Source organism: Crinia signifera, chromosome 3 (assembly GCF_055691185.1).
Source record: "Crinia signifera chromosome 3, ASM5569118v1, whole genome shotgun sequence".
Lineage (NCBI taxonomy): Eukaryota > Metazoa > Chordata > Amphibia > Anura > Myobatrachidae > Crinia > Crinia signifera.
In genome coordinates, this window is record NC_139219.1 from 160,133,218 (window position 1) to 160,151,560 (window position 18,343).

At 45.4% G+C, this 18,343-nt stretch overlaps 1 protein-coding gene across 2 annotated transcripts in view; it reads left to right on the top strand.

Moving 5' to 3' along the window:
• The window catches only part of CEP85L (centrosomal protein 85L), a 224,354-nt gene that overhangs the window by 118,250 nt on the left and 87,761 nt on the right, over positions 1-18,343 (top strand). The gene's annotated exons all lie outside the window — the stretch shown is intronic.

Sequence of the window (18,343 nt, forward strand, 5' to 3'; positions counted from 1 at the left end):
AACTTCTATATGATTTTCCTCTCTATAGGAATAATCTTTTCTCAGCCTGAGGTGCATATCTGTATCCAATGTGCTCACATCTGTGGTAGACCAGATTGTACATATCTGGTTGTTCAGTATTTAAACAATGTCCACATTGCACTAGCTATAATACTCCCTTATTGAGCGATGACAACATGCGCATGGCAATAAGGGGAACTACATGCTTCCCCCTGTCCGATATGAGGAAGTACAATACTGATCAGACTGGATATTTGAGAGGGGCTAAGGTCAAAAACTACAAAACATTTTGTTTAAGGAATGTAATTAAATACGGCAATTTATATTTAGCACAAACATTTAGAAAAAAATTAAAATATATATATTTATTTTTCCATACATGGGTCAACTTAATTGCATTTAGCTATGCAAGTGTGTGTTATCTGTCTAGTAGTTCCCCTTCATACTGGTGTCCTCCCCCACCACCACAGATGCAGCTGTTTCAAGGTTGCATATATTATGGTAAAGATGAGTATACTGTGGGTGTATTGCAGCTCCAGCCTGGTGCTTTGTGCTTACACAATAGGACCCTGACTGACAATTATTCATAGCTCGGGGACATCCCTGTAGGTTATCACAGCGCAGTAACCTGGCCTAGGGAGTATCTGTTACTGCCTGCATTCTCTTCTGTGCTACACATGGCTCATCCAGACATTAATTACTAAAAGTAACATACTAAAAGTAAAGCAGGCAGTGTAAAAATAAACCAGCGTTACATCCAATGTATGTGAAATATATTTATTTGGATTTTCAAATGGATTCCAAAAACATAGTAATGCATATAAATAGTGTATTTAGGTAACTGCTTAACTTGGATACAAAAAGATACAAAAAGAAAGTAATGACAGCGCCTGAACTGCTGCAGCCTGACCAAACACCTAGAGATTCCTGAATCTCTACCATACAACAAATAAACAACAAATGGTGTCTGTAAATGGCGCTGCAGTCCCTCCTTCAAGAGATGATAAGTTTCTATCACCAAAAGGAAACAATCCACCAATCTTCCGTCCAGTCGTATAATGAGGGTATAGGACTGACCTGGGAAAGGTTCCCTATGTGCATGTAGCTACAGGTAACTGCTTAACCCTGTGATCATAAACTGTATTTATGGGCAGGAACATCATGTACCAGACTCATTCGGAAAGTCACATGTGTGGAAATAAAATAGACATTGCCAAAAATAAAAACCTATCCGATAATATGCTGTCTTTTTTTTTTCCATCAATAGATTTTTATTGATACAAATTTTATATATGGGATACAGAAAAGAAAAAAGGGAGGGAAACTGTGGGGAGAGGGGGGGGGGGAGGGGGGGGACTGCAATTGGGGGAGAATACGGACAGTGTGGGACAATAATAATTTACCTACAAAGAGTTATACATAGCCATAGCATACATATAGGAACGCTACGCAGAGCGAACTGAAAACAAACATACAAATACAAAATCGGTATAGCGTTAAAATTAGTCTAGGGTGCAGGAACCTCCGTTGAACCTAGATAGGGGGTGGGGTGGGGCTCGAATCCGAGTCAGGGGGTTCATTCAGGCTGAAGAGGGTGGGTTGTCCCGACAGAGTTGAGGCTGAAAGTCTAGTGCTCTCTCTTGCAGACATATAAGTGTGCCAGGGGGCCCATTTGGAGTGAGGCGAGGAAGGGTTAGGGGAGTGGGGCTGGAAGCCTGTCTCCATGAGGAAATGGTGGTTTGTTTTTAGTATAACCTGGATAAAAGGGGGGGGCGTGGGCTGCTTCCAGTGTTGCGCTAAATTTGCTCTAGCTGCTATAAGGATGTGTCCGAGGACATAAGTTTTCTCGCACGGAAGTTTCTGCGGATATACATGAAATAGAGCTAGGAGTGGGTCAGGGACGAGAGTTAGTTGTATTACTGCCGAAATAAGTTCAAAAACCTCACTCCAGTATGCCTTGAGTTTATGGCAGGCCCAGAAAATGTGGTAGATGGAGCCTATATTTCCGCATTGTCGCCAACACATATTAGAGCACGATGGCCAGAAGGTGTGTAGGCGATCCGGGGTTAGGTAGAGGCGATTTATCAGTTTGATATGCATCTCCGTGTGGTTGAGGCAGCGAGACATTGTATAAGAAGATAGGAATATCTTCCGCCATTGAGGGCCAGATAGCTGAGTGCCTAAATCAGATTCCCATTTTTTATGGGCCGGAGATTTGGTGAACTCTGTAGGGGTTATCAGTGAGTTATACCAGAAAGAGATGTCCCCACTGGATAGTGTCTGGGAGGGGCGAGATAGGATCATCTGGTGGCTGGGGTCTGTAGTGGGAGAGTTAGCAAAGTGTGAATTCCACCAGTGTGCCACCTGGAGGTAGTGGAGGTACTCATGGTGGGGGAGGGAGTATACTTCCTGAAGGTAGGGAAACGGTCGAATTGAGTTGGCGTCGACTATATCTCCTAGGGCCGTAATCCCCTTTTGTTTCCAAAGGGTAAGGTTAAGGTTGGGGACTAGTTTCGCCACAGTCGTGATGGGGAGGGTATTGATGAGAGAGGTGGAGGCACGCATGGTGGACAGTAGTTGGTCCCATGCGAACAAGGTAGCCGACGTTGTAGGGAGAAGGGAAGATAAAGGAGGCCTGATATGTTTTGGGATCTTGAAGAGGTCACGGAGGGGGATATCAGGGGAGTGGCGTTGTTCAATATCTACCCACGCCCTATGAGTGGGACTTTCAGAATAATGTTTGGAGGGGGCAAGGAGGCAGGCTAGTTGGTATTGGGATAGGTCTGGGAGGCCGAGCCCCCCATACGCTCTCGGGAGTGTCATTTTGGAGCGGGCCAACGTGTGGGGCTTGGCTGCCCAGACATATTTTGTCAAAATAGAGGTCGCTTGTTGAAGGGCCTTTTTAGGGAAAACATAGGGGATAGTGCGAAATAGGTACATTAGTTTGGGCAGAAGAGACATTTTAAATGCCGCCATCCTGCCCATCCAGGAGATTTCATAAGCCGACCAGGATCTGGATAATGAAGTAATGGAGGCAAGGAGGGGGGTAAAGTTAACATCGAATACTGATGACATATTGGGCGGGATGTGGATACCTAGGTACTTTATGGAGGAGGTTTGCCAGTTATAGGTGTAGGAGGATTTCAATTGGGGGAGCTGGTCTGTAAGGTTAATTGGCAATGCATCCGTCTTGGAAGTATTGAGTTTATAGTAGGATGCAGCGCTGTATGCAGTAAGTGTCTCGTGGACGTGTGGAAGCGTGTGTATGGGGTCTGTCACAAATAATAGCACGTCGTCCGCGAAGAGGCTTAATTTATGCTTGTTGGGGCCCACCTGGAGGCCGGGGATATTGGGGTTATTGCGGATGGCCGTGGCCAAAGGTTCAATAGAAAGGACGAATATTAGGGGTGAAAGTGGGCAACCCTGCCTTGTGCCGTTGGTGATACGGAAAGGGGAGGAAAGAAAGCCATTACTGAACACCCGGGCCGAGGGGGAGCTATATAGTGACATAATTGATGATAATATACGATCCTTGAAGCCGAAGCGAGACAAGACTTCCTGCATATACCGCCAGTTAAGGCGGTCAAATGCCTTTTCGGCATCTAGTGAGACTAGGAGAAGATCCTGATTAGCTGTCAGGGAGTCTATTAGATTAAAGACTCTCCGGGTATTGTCTGGGGCCTGGCGTCCCGGGACAAACCCCGTCTGGTCCGGGTGTACCAGCAATGGTAGGTAGAGGTTGATTCGGGATGCCATTAATTTGGCGAAGATCTTGATGTCACTGTTCAGGAGGGCTATTGGGCGATAATTTTGGCACAGGGCAGGGTTCTTACCGGGTTTTGGGATAGTAATAATTCTGGCTTCTAGGAGTTCAGGGGGGGCGCGTCCGAGCGTGGATAGCTCATTGAACAAATCAGTAAGATAGGGGGAGAGCAAATCGCTGAATGTTTTATAGAATTCTGTAATGAACCCATCCGGCCCTGGGGCTTTATTGCTCGGGAGTGTCTTTATAATTGATTGGACCTCTAAACGGGACCAGGGGGCATTTAAAGCGTCTAGTTGGTCCTGAGAGAGGGTGGGTAGGTGTAGGCTCTCTAGAAAACTGTGGATAGAGCCGGGGGTGGGCTGCGGCGTGGAGGGGTCTTTGGAAAGGTTGTAAAGGTTGGAATAGTAGTCTGCGAACTGGTTGGCTATGTCTTTGGGGTTTAGTATTTTCTCTTTGTTGGGGGCTGTAATATGTTTAATGCGGTTTCTGGCATGCTGGGCGCGTAGCTTCCGAGCCAGCATTCTTCCCGATCTGTTGCTGGCTAGGTAGAACCTATGTCTTATTCTATTTAAGGCCGCTTGTGAACGGGTGAGGAGCAGCTTCTGTAATTGACTCCGAACTGAAGCCAGCTCTATTTTCAGGGAGTTAGAAGGGGTAGTTTTGTTTTTGGCATCTAATTCTACTAATTTATCTTCCAGGGCTTTTTGGGTTGCGGCAGCATTTCTCTTCAGGGTTGCCCCTGCCTGAATAGCAGCCCCTCTTGTGACCGCTTTAAAAGCGCACCAGTGGTTAATTACCGAGGTGTCTGATATTTTATTGTTGGACATGTATAGATCCATAGATTTTTGGATGATGCTTTTAGCCGCTGGGTTAGAAAGTAAGTGGGGGAACAAGCGCCATGGTCTGGGGGGGATTCTAGAGGGGTGAAAGTTCCATTGCCATACTACTGGGGCGTGGTCAGACCACGTGATTGGGAGAATGTCAACTCCCACGGAGTGCTGAAGGGACCACTTGTCGCAGAGGATATAGTCGATTCTCGAGTAGGTGTTGTGTACTTGGGAGTGGAAGGTATATTCACGTCCTGTGGGATATGTTACTCTCCATGTATCATATAAATCGAACTCAGAGAGCAGATTACGGAAGGCTGTCGATTGGTTTTCTGTGTGGGATTGGTGGGTAGATGGGAGTTGGGATTTATCCAGGCGAGGGTCTAATGTTAAATTGAAGTCCCCCAGTATTATTAAGGCGCCTTTTGTGATTTTTTGTAACAGGGTGAAAAGTTTACGGAGGAAGGCCACTTGATTCGTATTGGGAGCATAGATACATACTAATGTCATAGGTCTATCCTCCAGAGAGCCGGTTAGAATCAGATATCTACCGTTCTTATCGGCGGTCTGGGAGTTACAAATAAAGGGGGTATTTCTATTAAACAAAATAGCTACACCATTACGTTTAAAGGGTCCATTGGCATAGAAGGCAGTCGGGTAGTTGGAATCCCTAAATGTGGGAGGTCGGAGGGAGGCAAAGTGGGTCTCCTGGAGGGCTACAATATCGGCCTTCTGTTTGTGAAAATACGACAATGCCATTCTGCGCTTGTGGGGGGAGTTCAGCCCCTTGACATTCAAGGACAGCAACTTAGGCATGGCATGGAGTTAAGTAATGCGGAGAGGTAGCTTCTGTATCTATACAGGGAGGACGCAGGGAGGGAGGAGGTAGGTGGGAATAGTGCAGTCCATGGGAGGGGGGGAAGGGGCTTGAGAGGAGTGGTATATTGACAGGGGGGGGGAGCAGGGATAGGAAAAAAAAAACAAAAGGGTCCAATACCTAGGACCCGCACAACTACTGCAGGGGAAAAGAGAGACATTTTCATGCAGTAGTATATGGAGAGGTTGGGGGTGGTGGCCTGGCGACTCTGATTATAGAGCTAGGGGAGAGATTGGCCACCCCTCCAGAAACGACATAATTAACTAAGCAAACATTTGATATATATTATAAGACATATCATATAGGTATAACAGTCCACCTGAAGAGGAAAACAAATTTCAGGGGGGGAAACATACTATAACAGGGGTTGAATCCCGTCAAGGCTGCTTAAAATAGTGGAGTAACGTAACGGGACCCCAGCCAGTGGGGCACAATAAACTTTAAAGAAAAACATAGTCTTGAACAGGCTAACAAACTAACATTGGGCTGCTACAAACTGTAAGCAGCAAAGTCCCAATGCACGGGAAGCTGCACCATTAGTAAATAATGAAAAATAATACTTAGCGATGAAGCCTCGACCCGCAGTGGGGAGGTGGTGGAGGTCCATTGGCATGGGAAGTCCATCTTTAGAAAAGGAAGTGATAAACGGCAGCTAGATCTCAAGTATCTGTCCAATCCTTACGAAGAGGTTGTGGGCGCTTCTGCCCCTGCTGGGTAGTGGTGGAAATATCCCATTCTAATAGGAGTTTCACCCCCGCATCTAGGGATGATATGGTGTAGGTGGTGTCTTCATGGGTGATGATTAACTTCACCGGGAACCCCCACCTGTACCGAATCTCATGGTTTCGAAGTGCCGTGGTGATAGGGGCGAACGACCGTCTGCTGGCCAGAGTGGCGGGGGAGAGATCCTGGAACACCTGAAGGCCTCCCAACGTGTCTGAGAGCTTTGCGTCCCGTGCCGCCTTGAGTATACGCTCTTTGACTGTATAGAAGTGCACCCGGAGCAGGGTGTCCTTGGGTAGGTCGGTAGAGATTGTTTTGGGTCTAGGCAGGCGGTGTATACGATCAATGAGGAGGTCCTTGGGATCGACTGAGGGGAGAAGTCTTCGGAACAGTGCTATGGCATAACCTTCAAGTTCAGCGTTGGTCACCGATTCAGGAATGCCTCTGATTTTGATATTGTTCCTTCTGGATCTGTCTTCCAGATCTGCTAGCTTAGCTTTGTACTGGTCCATCTCAAGTTGCTGACGGTCATAGGATGATACGAGGGCATTGTGGGAAGTAACCAGTTCCTCCATCTTCCTCTCCAGATGGTCCGTTCTATCACCTATTGCCACCAGTTCGGTTTTAACCTCCCGAATGGCCAGTTTGAGATCTCTGGCCAGTTCGGCCTGGAATGCTGAAAAGACTTGGCATAGTGACTTCACCGTCACTGGATCGTCTGATTCCGCGTCTATTCCAGCTAATCCAGGAGGGGGGCTGGGCTCTGATGGGGCAATTGGGTGACTATACACTTGTTTCAGAGGGCTTGGTTGGTGTTGGGGGGTTTGCGGAGATTTCCTAGCAGACATGTTGACCTTGGTGGGTGCTACTTCTCTAGGCCTCTTTGGAGGCATGGTGGTAGCTGGCACTGTTAGAATGTATGGAGGAAGTAGAGGTCGGGTACTGTGGGGGTCCCTATGGCAGGTGTGCTTTCACATAGGGGTTGCCGTGCCAAGGTCGTCACGGAGGGGTCGCCATGCGGTCAGAGTGGTCACATTAAGCTCTGGTGGGTGGCTTTGGCAGGGGGGGGAGACCGAAGAGAGGGGATGGGAGCAGGCAGAGCTTTGTGGGGTTTAGTCCCAAGAGAGATCGAGTGGCTGTATTGTAGGGCAGGTCTATAGCCCTTGATGATGGCAGACCTAGATAGGTGAAACAGTGGGCCTCCTGTCTGTGGGGGCAGCAGGCTGTATTTGGGCACAGGGTGAAGTCTGTTTGTTTGGTCCCTGAGGAGGGAGAAAGTCTAAGTGTCCCCGCCTGTGGGAGACCCAGGTTAATGATAGGGACCTGGGGGGGAAGATGGCGGGTTCCACGTGGGCGCCTGTGCTGGTTGGGGCTGATAGCTGTTGCCTCCTATATGCAGCCCGGAGGGGAGAGTGACCCCTGGTTTATGTGCCCTGCAGGTGTTGGGGATACAGCGCTTTCGCCCAGGCAGCGGGGGGATGACGCGCTGATGGCGTCGCGTGTGCAGCCTCGGTCCCTGGCTCCGTCGCCCAGGTGAGCTGCTTGCGGGGAGGATGCGGCTATCGGGGCTGGGCTCAGGCGTGCCGCAGGCAGAGGTGTTCGTAGTCAGTAAGGGGGGAGAGCGGGGCTCACCTGTGGCCGTGTCTCCGTTCGCGCCGACGCGCCGCCTCCGGCTCCAAACCTGAGGCCCCGGCTTCAGATCCCGGACCAGGCCGCAACCTGCGACAGTCCTTAAAAGGACTGCCCGGCTCCGCTGCCGTGGACCGGGGGTTGCGGTGGGTGCCTCCCGCACACAAGAAGTCGGAGGGAGGTTCAAGGGGACTTTAGGGGAGCAGGGCAAGGTATAAAGCTTCGGGTGCTTCAGGAGCTTACAATGGATGCTTCCTCTCGGCTTGCGTGCCAGGCCACGCCCCCCCGATAATATGCTGTCTTTAATTAGCTTAGAAGTTCCATCTGCTTGCTATTGTGTGTCTGTGTGTGCAGCAGCACGTCATGTGGCATCAGGTGTAGACCCTGCCATTACAGTGATTACATTCTTCTCACATTGATGGGATTTTCATATGAATAGAATCCCTCTCCCAGATTGGAGCTGGGGAATTGATAAGCTCCTTTTGCTGGTGTACTGTGAGCTGGATACTAATTGTTTTGTCTAAATCTAGGATGTGAATGGGTCTCCGTTGTTATCCTGTCACAGGAACATGCTGCTAGAAGGTTTTAATCCTGTGCTGCTTTCCAGGATTTATTTGTGTATTTGTCTATTTCTTTGTACGTTTACTGCATTGTTTCTTCTGTGTACTGTATAGGCCAACAGCTTTATTCAGAGATCCCTCAGTGAAACCTATACCCCATATAACACTTTTACACCAGGGATTTTGTATATGTTTTCCAAAGACCCAGCCTGAGACCCCTTTACACTGGCGGCTGCAACCGGCAATAATGCTGGGTGCATGATGTCAGTGGAGGCGGGTCCCGGGCCGGCACTTGGAGATGAGATCATCTCCAAGCGTGGACTATTTCATTGCTGTGGTCGCATCGACCTGGGTTATCCATTTACACTGCACTGTGAGCCGGGTTGAATCTGTGTGTATCTATGCTCGCTACCTGGGTTGAAATGCCCAGTTGCTTGACCTGGGTATTTTAAACTAGGTGCGTTTCCACTGCACAATATCCCAGGTTGCTGCGCGTTCATGTGCAATAACCTACATCTTTCAGGACACTCCCAGAAAATGCTGGCGATACACCCGTCACGTGTCGATTACCATTTGTACGACCAGCGAAGTTGGGCCCGTTTGCTATATCAGTGCAACAAACTCATACCAGTCAATCTGATTTTGATATATATATTTTTCTTTGTATCAGGTTACATGGTTACCTGTGCCCTAGTTTTTGTGTCGAGAGTTATTATGTTGTTTAAGCATTTGGACCTCAAAATAGTGTACCGCTTCCCCTCACTATTTTGTTTTGCCTGAAGATCCCCAAATTGTGCCGGCATCAGGGCTACTAGGATAGCCCGGCATATCAGTTGGCTGTGGAAAATTACCGCAGCCAATTTGCAATCACCCTATGGGATCCTAAATAGGCCCCTTGCAGAGAAGGCAATCTGTAACCCAATATGAATTGTTTTCTATTTTTTTTAAAATGGCCCTTATGTCTCATTTAGTATAAATCTTGTGTAAACAAGCAAGATTAAGTTAATAGGACTGTAACCTCTGTAATTATTTTCCAGAGGTTATTACCAGAAGGTATGCAGTATGTATAGTGCATTTAATGTCTTTAACGATTGGGGTTTTGTATCTCCGTTGATTTATATAGTATTGCGCAGTAGTGATGTGTTTAATGTAAGAAGTCTTCAGCACTGAAAACTTGAGAGATTGACTAGATCTTTGGAAGGTAAAAGGCCTTGAAAAACTACTGAAATGTGCATATTGATGCAACATAAATTTCTATGAATATTGTATGAAACCGCAATATTTATAGCATAATATTTCATTATTCATGAGTTCACTTTGTTCTGCTGCCTAATTAATGGTTGCCTGACATGCGCCTGGTTAGTGGAAACTACTAGTTGGGAGTATTCCTATTAAAACCCTCATATTTTAGGAACTGTAAAATGTTTTTTCTTTTTCTTTTTTCCTTTCAGCATAATTTTTTAAATTGGTGCTCCTATAACTGAAAAGGGTTTTAGAAACAGCGCAATCGGTTGTAATTTTGAATCCGCATCTGTGTACACAGTCTGAGCATATCATGGTATTCAATCTGTTGGGAACACAGACTAGACAATGGGGTCATCAGACCTGATCGCTCCTACCTGTCATATTTCAAACACAGCCTGTGACATGATAGTTAGAAGCTGATTGGCTGGTGGTTTATCACACTCCATGTCATCACTATATAAAGCTTAGTACATGTGGCCCTCAGAGAGGTTTTGCTCAACATTTTTCGGCTTGTGTCATAACAACCTGATAATGTGTGAGTTGGGCATTGATGGAGAAAATAATTGCACTATCCTTTCCATTAACCCTTTCTTATATACCTTTCATACTTAAAACATTTGAAAATATAATTTTTCACATGATTTAACAAAAATTGGCTTGCTACATAAAGCCCATGGTAACAAAAAAAGGCAGGTGAGATATACAGGAGAGATGTCAACACCACCCTCCAAAGGAAGTGTTCAGCAGGTTCTAATAAACACTAGCTATTTAAGAAGTGTATTTTTCATATAAATGGTTTTAAAATAGAACACCTACATTATATACTCCATTCTTTCACCTATTCTCATGGGTATAGTAAGAGGGGCTGGGCTATAGTATGGCACTTGCTTAGTCAATGAAGTTTGTCACAAGCCGGCAAAGTTCAGTGGGATAACAATTGAGGTGTAAACCTGAAACCATGCTGTTTTTTAAAATGAGGCAATTTATTTATTAAATACATCTATAGCAATATGGATTATCTATTGCTAAGGAGATGTGCTGTACAAGATATGATTGCAATGCCTAGTACATGGTGTCATTATGTCACACACTAGCCCTGTGGAGAACCCTGTGTGGGCTATAGTGTTGGCTGACTTCAGACTCTCATGCCTTCTGCCACTTTGCAGTGCCAGAACATAGTAAGACTCCACAGACAGCGTCGCCTGGCTTTCAAGGATGGCTGTTATGTCTGACAACTCGATCACGGTTGTTTGATCACATCTTGATCTTTGTGGGCTCTGTTCAAGGGAAGTGTAAATAGAATATAGAAGCAGACATTAGTATTCTATTTGTGGATTTTGTTGTGGTATACAGTGAGTATACAGCAGGCAGACATTAGAGATCCTCATCGGTATTTTCTACTGCCCCTCCTCCTCACCTCTTCCACCACTAAATGAAAATTTCTGATGCTGTTCTTATTCCAGAAAAAAATAAAAAGTAAAATAAATACCTAGGGGCCCAAATAACAAAATACTACCACTACTATTTATTTATATTGAGCCAACTATCCTCCCCTCTCTATCGACAGACATTCAGCAATGGCAGTCCTACTATATATCCTAGATAGTCCGTATCAACGTCATCAAAATTAATACTTTCCCCAAGCTATTATATCTCTTTCAAATTCTGGTACTTGTGAGTTATCTGGGCTGCCGATTTTTTGATTGTATGCCTTAAGTTAAGGCATACAATCAGATGCGATGCGATGCGATATCGCATCGCATCGCATACGATGCGATGCGATGCGATGACCCGATTTTTCCATAGGAATCAATGTTAAAATGGACTGAGTCCATTTTAACATGGAATTCAATGGGAAAAAGGGGTCCTTTTCATACCCCTACTATCCAAGTGGGCATGGAGTTGGATATAAACCTGTGGCGAGCGTAGCGAGCCACCGAGCCCGAAGCGTGGCGAGCGAAGCGAGCCCCGCGAGGGGACGGTATTCCGTGTCCCCTCGCGGGGCTCGCTACGCTCGCCACGCTTCGGGCTCGGTGGCTCGCTACGCTCGCCACAGGTTTATATCCAACTCCATGCCCACTTGGATAGTAGGGGTATGAAAAGGACCCCTTTTTCCCATTGAATTCCATGTTAAAATGGACTCAGTCCATTTTAACATTGATTCCTATGGAAAAATCGGGTCATCGCATCGCATCCGATGGTCGCATGCGATGCGATGCGATGTGCCCGATCCGACCCGATTTAGAAATCGGGCGCCCAGATAACTCATAAGTACCCAAATTCTTCCTATCCAAATTCCTTTAAACACATCCATACGCTTCAATCTACTTTAGGCAAATGTATATGGAATTACAAAGTACACCAGAATGTTTTAGCTAAATTCTTCCAGAATGGCGGTCTCGGACATCCAGTTCTCCAGCGATACCTAAATGCCACAAGACCAAGCCAACTAATAGCCTGGCACTCTCTGAGAAACTCTACTAGATGGGTAGATTTGGAAAGTGACCTAGTTGGTATTAACTCGATTTCACAACTACCCTGACTTCCCCGTAAATTCAATCACCAGTTCTCTCATCCATAAACCCACTGTTGATTTAACTATTCTGGTATGGAAGACCCTTAACAAAAACTTCCATCTCCCCATACTTTTTTGTACTGTAATATACAAGTTAAGGTATGCGGGAGCGAACATCGCAAGCCCCACAGAAACACTTAAAAGTTTAAAACACATACAATAATTGCACCGTGTTTTTTTTTAAAGTTTTTTGCTGATACGTTTTGGACAAATTGATAAAAAAGACAAGTTAAATAAGAAATATATAACTTTATTTGATTCTGTACATATGGTGTTCGACAGATGTGCACGTCTGGTCATTGCTGGGTATGTGCAAGTCACATGAATGCTGTGTTGCCAAGAATATGCTCCTTGTCCGATTTTCAGATAAGGGTTTGCGATCTGAATTGTGCTATTATATAAATGCATTCACAGCTGTTTTCTGCTTCACGCTACAAATCTCCCAGCGAGACTGACACAGCTTCAGTGTTACACACCACGATGCAGTAAGAGTCCCTGACAGGAATTGTTAGAATGTTTTTGGGTAGCATTCATTTTTGCAGTGACTTTACTTTTGGGGATATGGATATTTCTGGGGCAGAATAATCCCTCCCCATTGCGTTAAATTACCTTTTTGTGTGTAGAAAAGGCCCTCTAATCTAATTCAAATAACATTGGTCATACTTTTAAATCTGAAGGAAAGCTGTAAAATTAAAACCAAAATGCGTTCTCAGACAATGGGCCAGATGCGCCAAGCTTCAAAATGTGATAAGTGATAAGCGCTGTCTTCTGGGTTTCAGCCCCAGAAGTCCCCCTGTGCATGAGGAGAGGGCCGCGGAGGGTGCTGGGAAGGATCTGATCAGATCTTTTTGCAGCACAATGTGGAAACAAACCCATAGGCTTCTGTTTGGTAACACCAGCAAAAGCAGGTATTACCCTCAGCCCCGAAACCCTGGTGTCTGGTACTTTGTACATATGAGAAATAAATCTTATCTTTAGTACATTCCACCCTAAATGTGTGATAAGTTTTTGTGTTCAAATCTAACCCTGCTATTATCTACCAACATGGCATGGCATCATGGGAATTCCGTGATCACAAGCCACACCTCCCATTTCCAGCATTTTGGGGGCATACCCAGCGTACTGTGCACTGTTGGCAATGCCCGCAGCTAGTCTGACTTCAATGAATAACGCTGTGCATATGAGAAGCAGTTGTGTCTGTGTAGGGAGTACACTTTTGTAACAAGCCTCATGAAATCTGTAAAAGGAACCCTCCAGACAGTCAATTCAGAAAAGAAAAAAGGCGACACTACAGGCTTAATATAGACCTGCAAAATGTTCGGGTGTCAAACATCAGTTTAAGTCATACCTTCCAACCTGTAGCCAGAATGACAGGTCCATGAACAGAGATTGGCATAGTTCTCCTGACATTAAGGGCACATATGTGAGGAGCAGGCGTGGAGTAATGTACGTTCTGTAGTATATATTGAACAGTTATCTGTAACTAAACAGAATCAAGTGACAAGATTATAAATGGTTTGTAAAATAATATATTCATGGTAAGATCAAGAAAAGGATGCAGACACTGGAGCAAACCAGCCTGGAGTGTGCTGTAATGTAAATTGGTAAGAAAAAATGTGTAGTAGTTAGCATTTGCCTGTTATACTGGAGGATGATTATACAAAAGTGTATCCAATGTACTGTCCCAACGGGTGCCGGACAGGGTCCCGACAGGCATTCACCCGACATCGGGATCCCGACTGTCAAAACACTGACAGTCGGGTTCCCGACGGCCGTCGGCTATTTTCCCTCGTAGGGGTCCACGACCCTCATAGAGAGAGAATAGAGTAGGTAGCTTGCCGTGCCCGCAAGGGGCTTTGTTGCGCTCGCCAAGCTGTCTGGGACCGGCCAGTCGGGATAATGACTGTTGGGATCCCGACTGTCGGACCCCTATACCGCACCCATCACAACCTAGTGCTGAGTCCAAATAAAAACCTAATATGTTCTTATATCAGAAGTTGAAGTCTGCGGGCAGTGAATGTGTTAAAACATTATCAGACAATAGACCAAATGTTGTAAGCCTTAGCAAGTCATAAAGAGTGATAGAGTAGCAGTCAACCAAGTCCTAATTGTCTTTTCTCAAACACAGCCTGTAACATGGCAGTTAGGAGCTGATTGGCTGGTGCTTTTAACACACACACACACACACACACACACAGTGCAGTGAATTCTGTCCATTCTTCACCATCTGTCTATTCAGTCTGGAGTTACTGCGTTCTCTGCCATAATGATACCATGTGCCAGTCTGCTGGAAATTAAATGAAGAAGAACATTAGACACTTTGGGCTGAATTCAATTACCCTGTTAATTTATTAGGGCCTAAAAAGGGTGGCTATCTTGTGCTTTAATACTGTGATACCTTTATGGACCTATGCATTAACAGGGTTGCGGGACCTGGTATCACTCTAATTATTGGGGATTCAGAAATCTACAGTTAACTGTACCCTGCAGTCTGGGCTAATTGAATAGTCATTGAATCACAGGCCCAAGAGTATTATTTTATTCATTGCACCCTAGGCCAAGAGTGTCTTATTGATCAATTCAGCAAAAATGTATAAAATAAGTAAATTGTGCTTACCGGTTCTTAGGTGCAGTTATGTGGTGGTGGGCAGGGTCATCCTTCTGTATGTCCATATATTAAAAAATAATATTTTGATAAATAAGAAACCCCTGTTGTTTTATATAGCATCAGATGCCCACATTTCAAGACCCATCTTTAAACAGGTATTTTCTAGATCTATTAAAGCATTTAGTCAACCCCACAAGCAATCTGTAATTTGAAAAGGATAACCTTTTATTATTTGGTGTTCCAGTCCAGAAAAGGGAGGGAAGCTGCCGGGCCGTTGAAGGGGGGTCAGCTGCGACTTCTCCCCTCGGCCAGCTTAACTTTTACAATCTGTCATTTTATTATTAAAACATACTAATTTGTGATAATGGGCAGTATTCAATGAAAATATTCTCCGTGCATGGCGAGCGGTTTTTTTCGCTCGCCGTGTTTTTGCGGAGATTCTCCATGTTTGGAGATTCTTCGCCACGGCACTTTAGATAGTATTCAATGTGACTGATACTCGCCGCCCCTCGCGGCGAGTATCAGCCAATCCGGCGTATGAGGTGACGCCGCAGGGAGCCTGAGGACGGCGGCAGGGAGATGGAAGTCTCCCTGCCTGCCCCAGAACGTATGTGGGGGGGGGGAGGTGGGCTCCCCGGGAGCCAGGCAGCACAGGCTTCCCCCCGCGGGAGAGCCAACAGGGGGCCGGGTATTCACTGCACCCGATCGTGCATATGTAATGATCGGGTGCAGTGAATATATGAATATCTAATGAGCGGCTCGGCTCCCGGCCCCCTGCTGGCTGCTCTGTGTAAAAAAAAATATATATATATTCATGTGCTATAATCACATGAATAAAAATAGCATGCCCTTTCACAGATTAAAATTCCTGAGTTTTTGACACCAAAATTAAAACAATAAACCTTTTATTGTAAAAGTTCATATTCCACTTCTCCATGAAAAGATGGAGAATTGCTACACGGAGAGACACGGCGAAAATCACTTAGAAAGACAGCAAGAAGTGCACATTGAATAGGGTTGCTCGCTTTTTGAGAGCAAAAGTCTCCGTCCAACGCGAGAAAAGCACAAACTCACCATAAAACACGGATAATTTTTCTCATTGAATACTGCCCAATGTGTGAAATGTTACCTGTGCAAAATGCAGTGCAATGCAAAACTCATGGGTCAGTACTGAATGCTGGGGGCGAGCTGTGACAGCAAGCGGGGCTGCCTGCTCACTGTCACAGCTCGCAGGGTCAGTATGCAACTGACCCCCTGCATACGCCGTTTTCGTCTCACTCCGTTTTTGAAGCGATGGAGAAACGACCTATGCGGCCACTAAAATAGCGAGACTCGCAACTAAATGCAGCAGGCTCCCTGCATTAGCCGCAAGCCTCGCTGTTTGGGGGAATCACCGCTGTCCTCTGAGAAGCGAGGATTCCCCCGGAAAATTAAATCGGCTGAGCGGCCGGCAAGGGGGTTAAACAGCGAGGATCATTTGTTTTCGGTGAACCCCCGCTGTTTAACCCCCTCGCCGGCCACATTGAATTACACCCCAAGGACTTGGATTTGACAAATGTCAGTCAAATCTGAGTGGGATCCCGGATTCAGAGCAGCCTAGAAAGCATTGACATGGAAAATATTTCTGTTGGCACAAATTAGGATTTCCTGGACAGTCTGGGGTTACAGATAAACCCTGTTCTGGGTGTACTATTTTGTCTGTGTTTTGGAAGAATATGTTCATACATGTGAGAAAAAAAACACATGACACCTTACCGACTTCTATTTTATTGACGGTTGGAAAACATGGTATCGTGCTGATAATCTGCTAACACCCAACCATACTAACTTCCTCCTTATACCCCCCTTCACTTCTGTTGGTCTGGGACTGGTGATTAGCCATCTGTGTAACAACAATGAGATGTCCGTGATAGCAGTCAGTGTTACCTGACAGATAGGCTCTTTTGACTGCTACATGGAAACTGGAAGCTGCAGAAAGATTGACTTAAGCTGGGTACACACTGGGTGATATATCATTAACGATATGGATGATATCAATGTGCATATTGCCCAGCGTGTACTTTCAATATTGTTAAAGATGCACGCGGCTGCGAGTTCCAATCAACTCCCCCTTTCATCTTTACATGCAGCTCAATCTCACAATATAGTCAGCGACGAAATGCACAGAGCAGGGGCCGGGTGACGTCGCTGACCGATACAGTTTACAATATCCGTGTGAATGTACTATATTGTTCTCCCGTGGCATTGCTAAGTGTGTACTCAGTATTACAGTACTAATGATTATAATGAATAATTATTCACCCCACCCAGTGATATTTCTATATTTCAGATAATAAACTCCAGACTGAGTGGTGGGATGGCTCATTAGTTTATTCTAATAAATGTATTAAAATAAACCAAAATGAAATGTATTTATTAAAATACATTTTTCCTACTACATTTTTTACTTGCTTGGTACTTAACATACATATTTTTTTTTTCAGTATATCTGTGTTACTGTAAAAAAAAATACAGGACATTATCGTCAAAAGCTTTCATTTGGTAGCAGACAACCTTGTCTTGTTTGTGATTTATTTTGTAAATCTACATTTAGAAGAAGCTGGTGTAATCCTATGGTGCACTGCTGAGGACAGCTAATTTTAGAAGTGGAGTGATTTGACACCACTTCTGACCCTTGGATCACCTTTGATGTCTCTTTTTGTGACAAAAATACATGTTGTGCCAAAAATAAATATGCTGAGAATTTCCCCCTTAACCCTTCATGACACACTGCATGTTTCTGGTGTATCCCAATGATGACACTACTAAAGTAAACAAATGAGGCCCTAAGTCATGGGTCTTCAAACTGCGGCCCTCCAGATGTTGTGAAACTACATGTCCCAGCATGCATTGCCACCTTTTTTCTATAAAAGCATGCCAAAACGGTCAGGGCATGCTGGGACATGTAGTTCCACAACATCTGGAGGGCCACAGTTTGAAGACCCATGCCCTAAGTAACCGAAAAACATTTTGGTAATTTTTTGGTTTTAGTACATAAAATATTTTAGCCTGTATACCAAAACATTATACCAAAACATTGCATTTTTTTTCTAATTTGTTTCTCTATCATTAAATATTTTGATACAGTTTTCATAAATTTTAATTGACATTTAGGGGGGTATTCAATGTGAGGGTCACGGCAATCGAGCTTGCTCGACCGCCGTGACCCAGTCCCATTCTCGGTCAGCTCGACCGAGAACATGCAGGCAGGATTCAATGTCCAGCCTGATGGGGAGTGAGAAGGGGGTGTGGCTGGGAAGAGGCAAGCTGCAGCCGGCAGCTCGTTACTTCCCGGCTGTTCTCGGCAGAACGAGCCCGACAGCTAGTGATGTCGGGCTCATTCTGCCGAGATTCCCTGCTCAATGCTGTCGGGGAAGACAGCATTGAAAAGGGCCCGGCGGGCATCTCCCCGACGGGGGGGTGCTCGCCGGAGATTGAATATCCCCCTTTAAATGAACTATCCTGATAGCATTCGGTGTCATATAAGCCATACC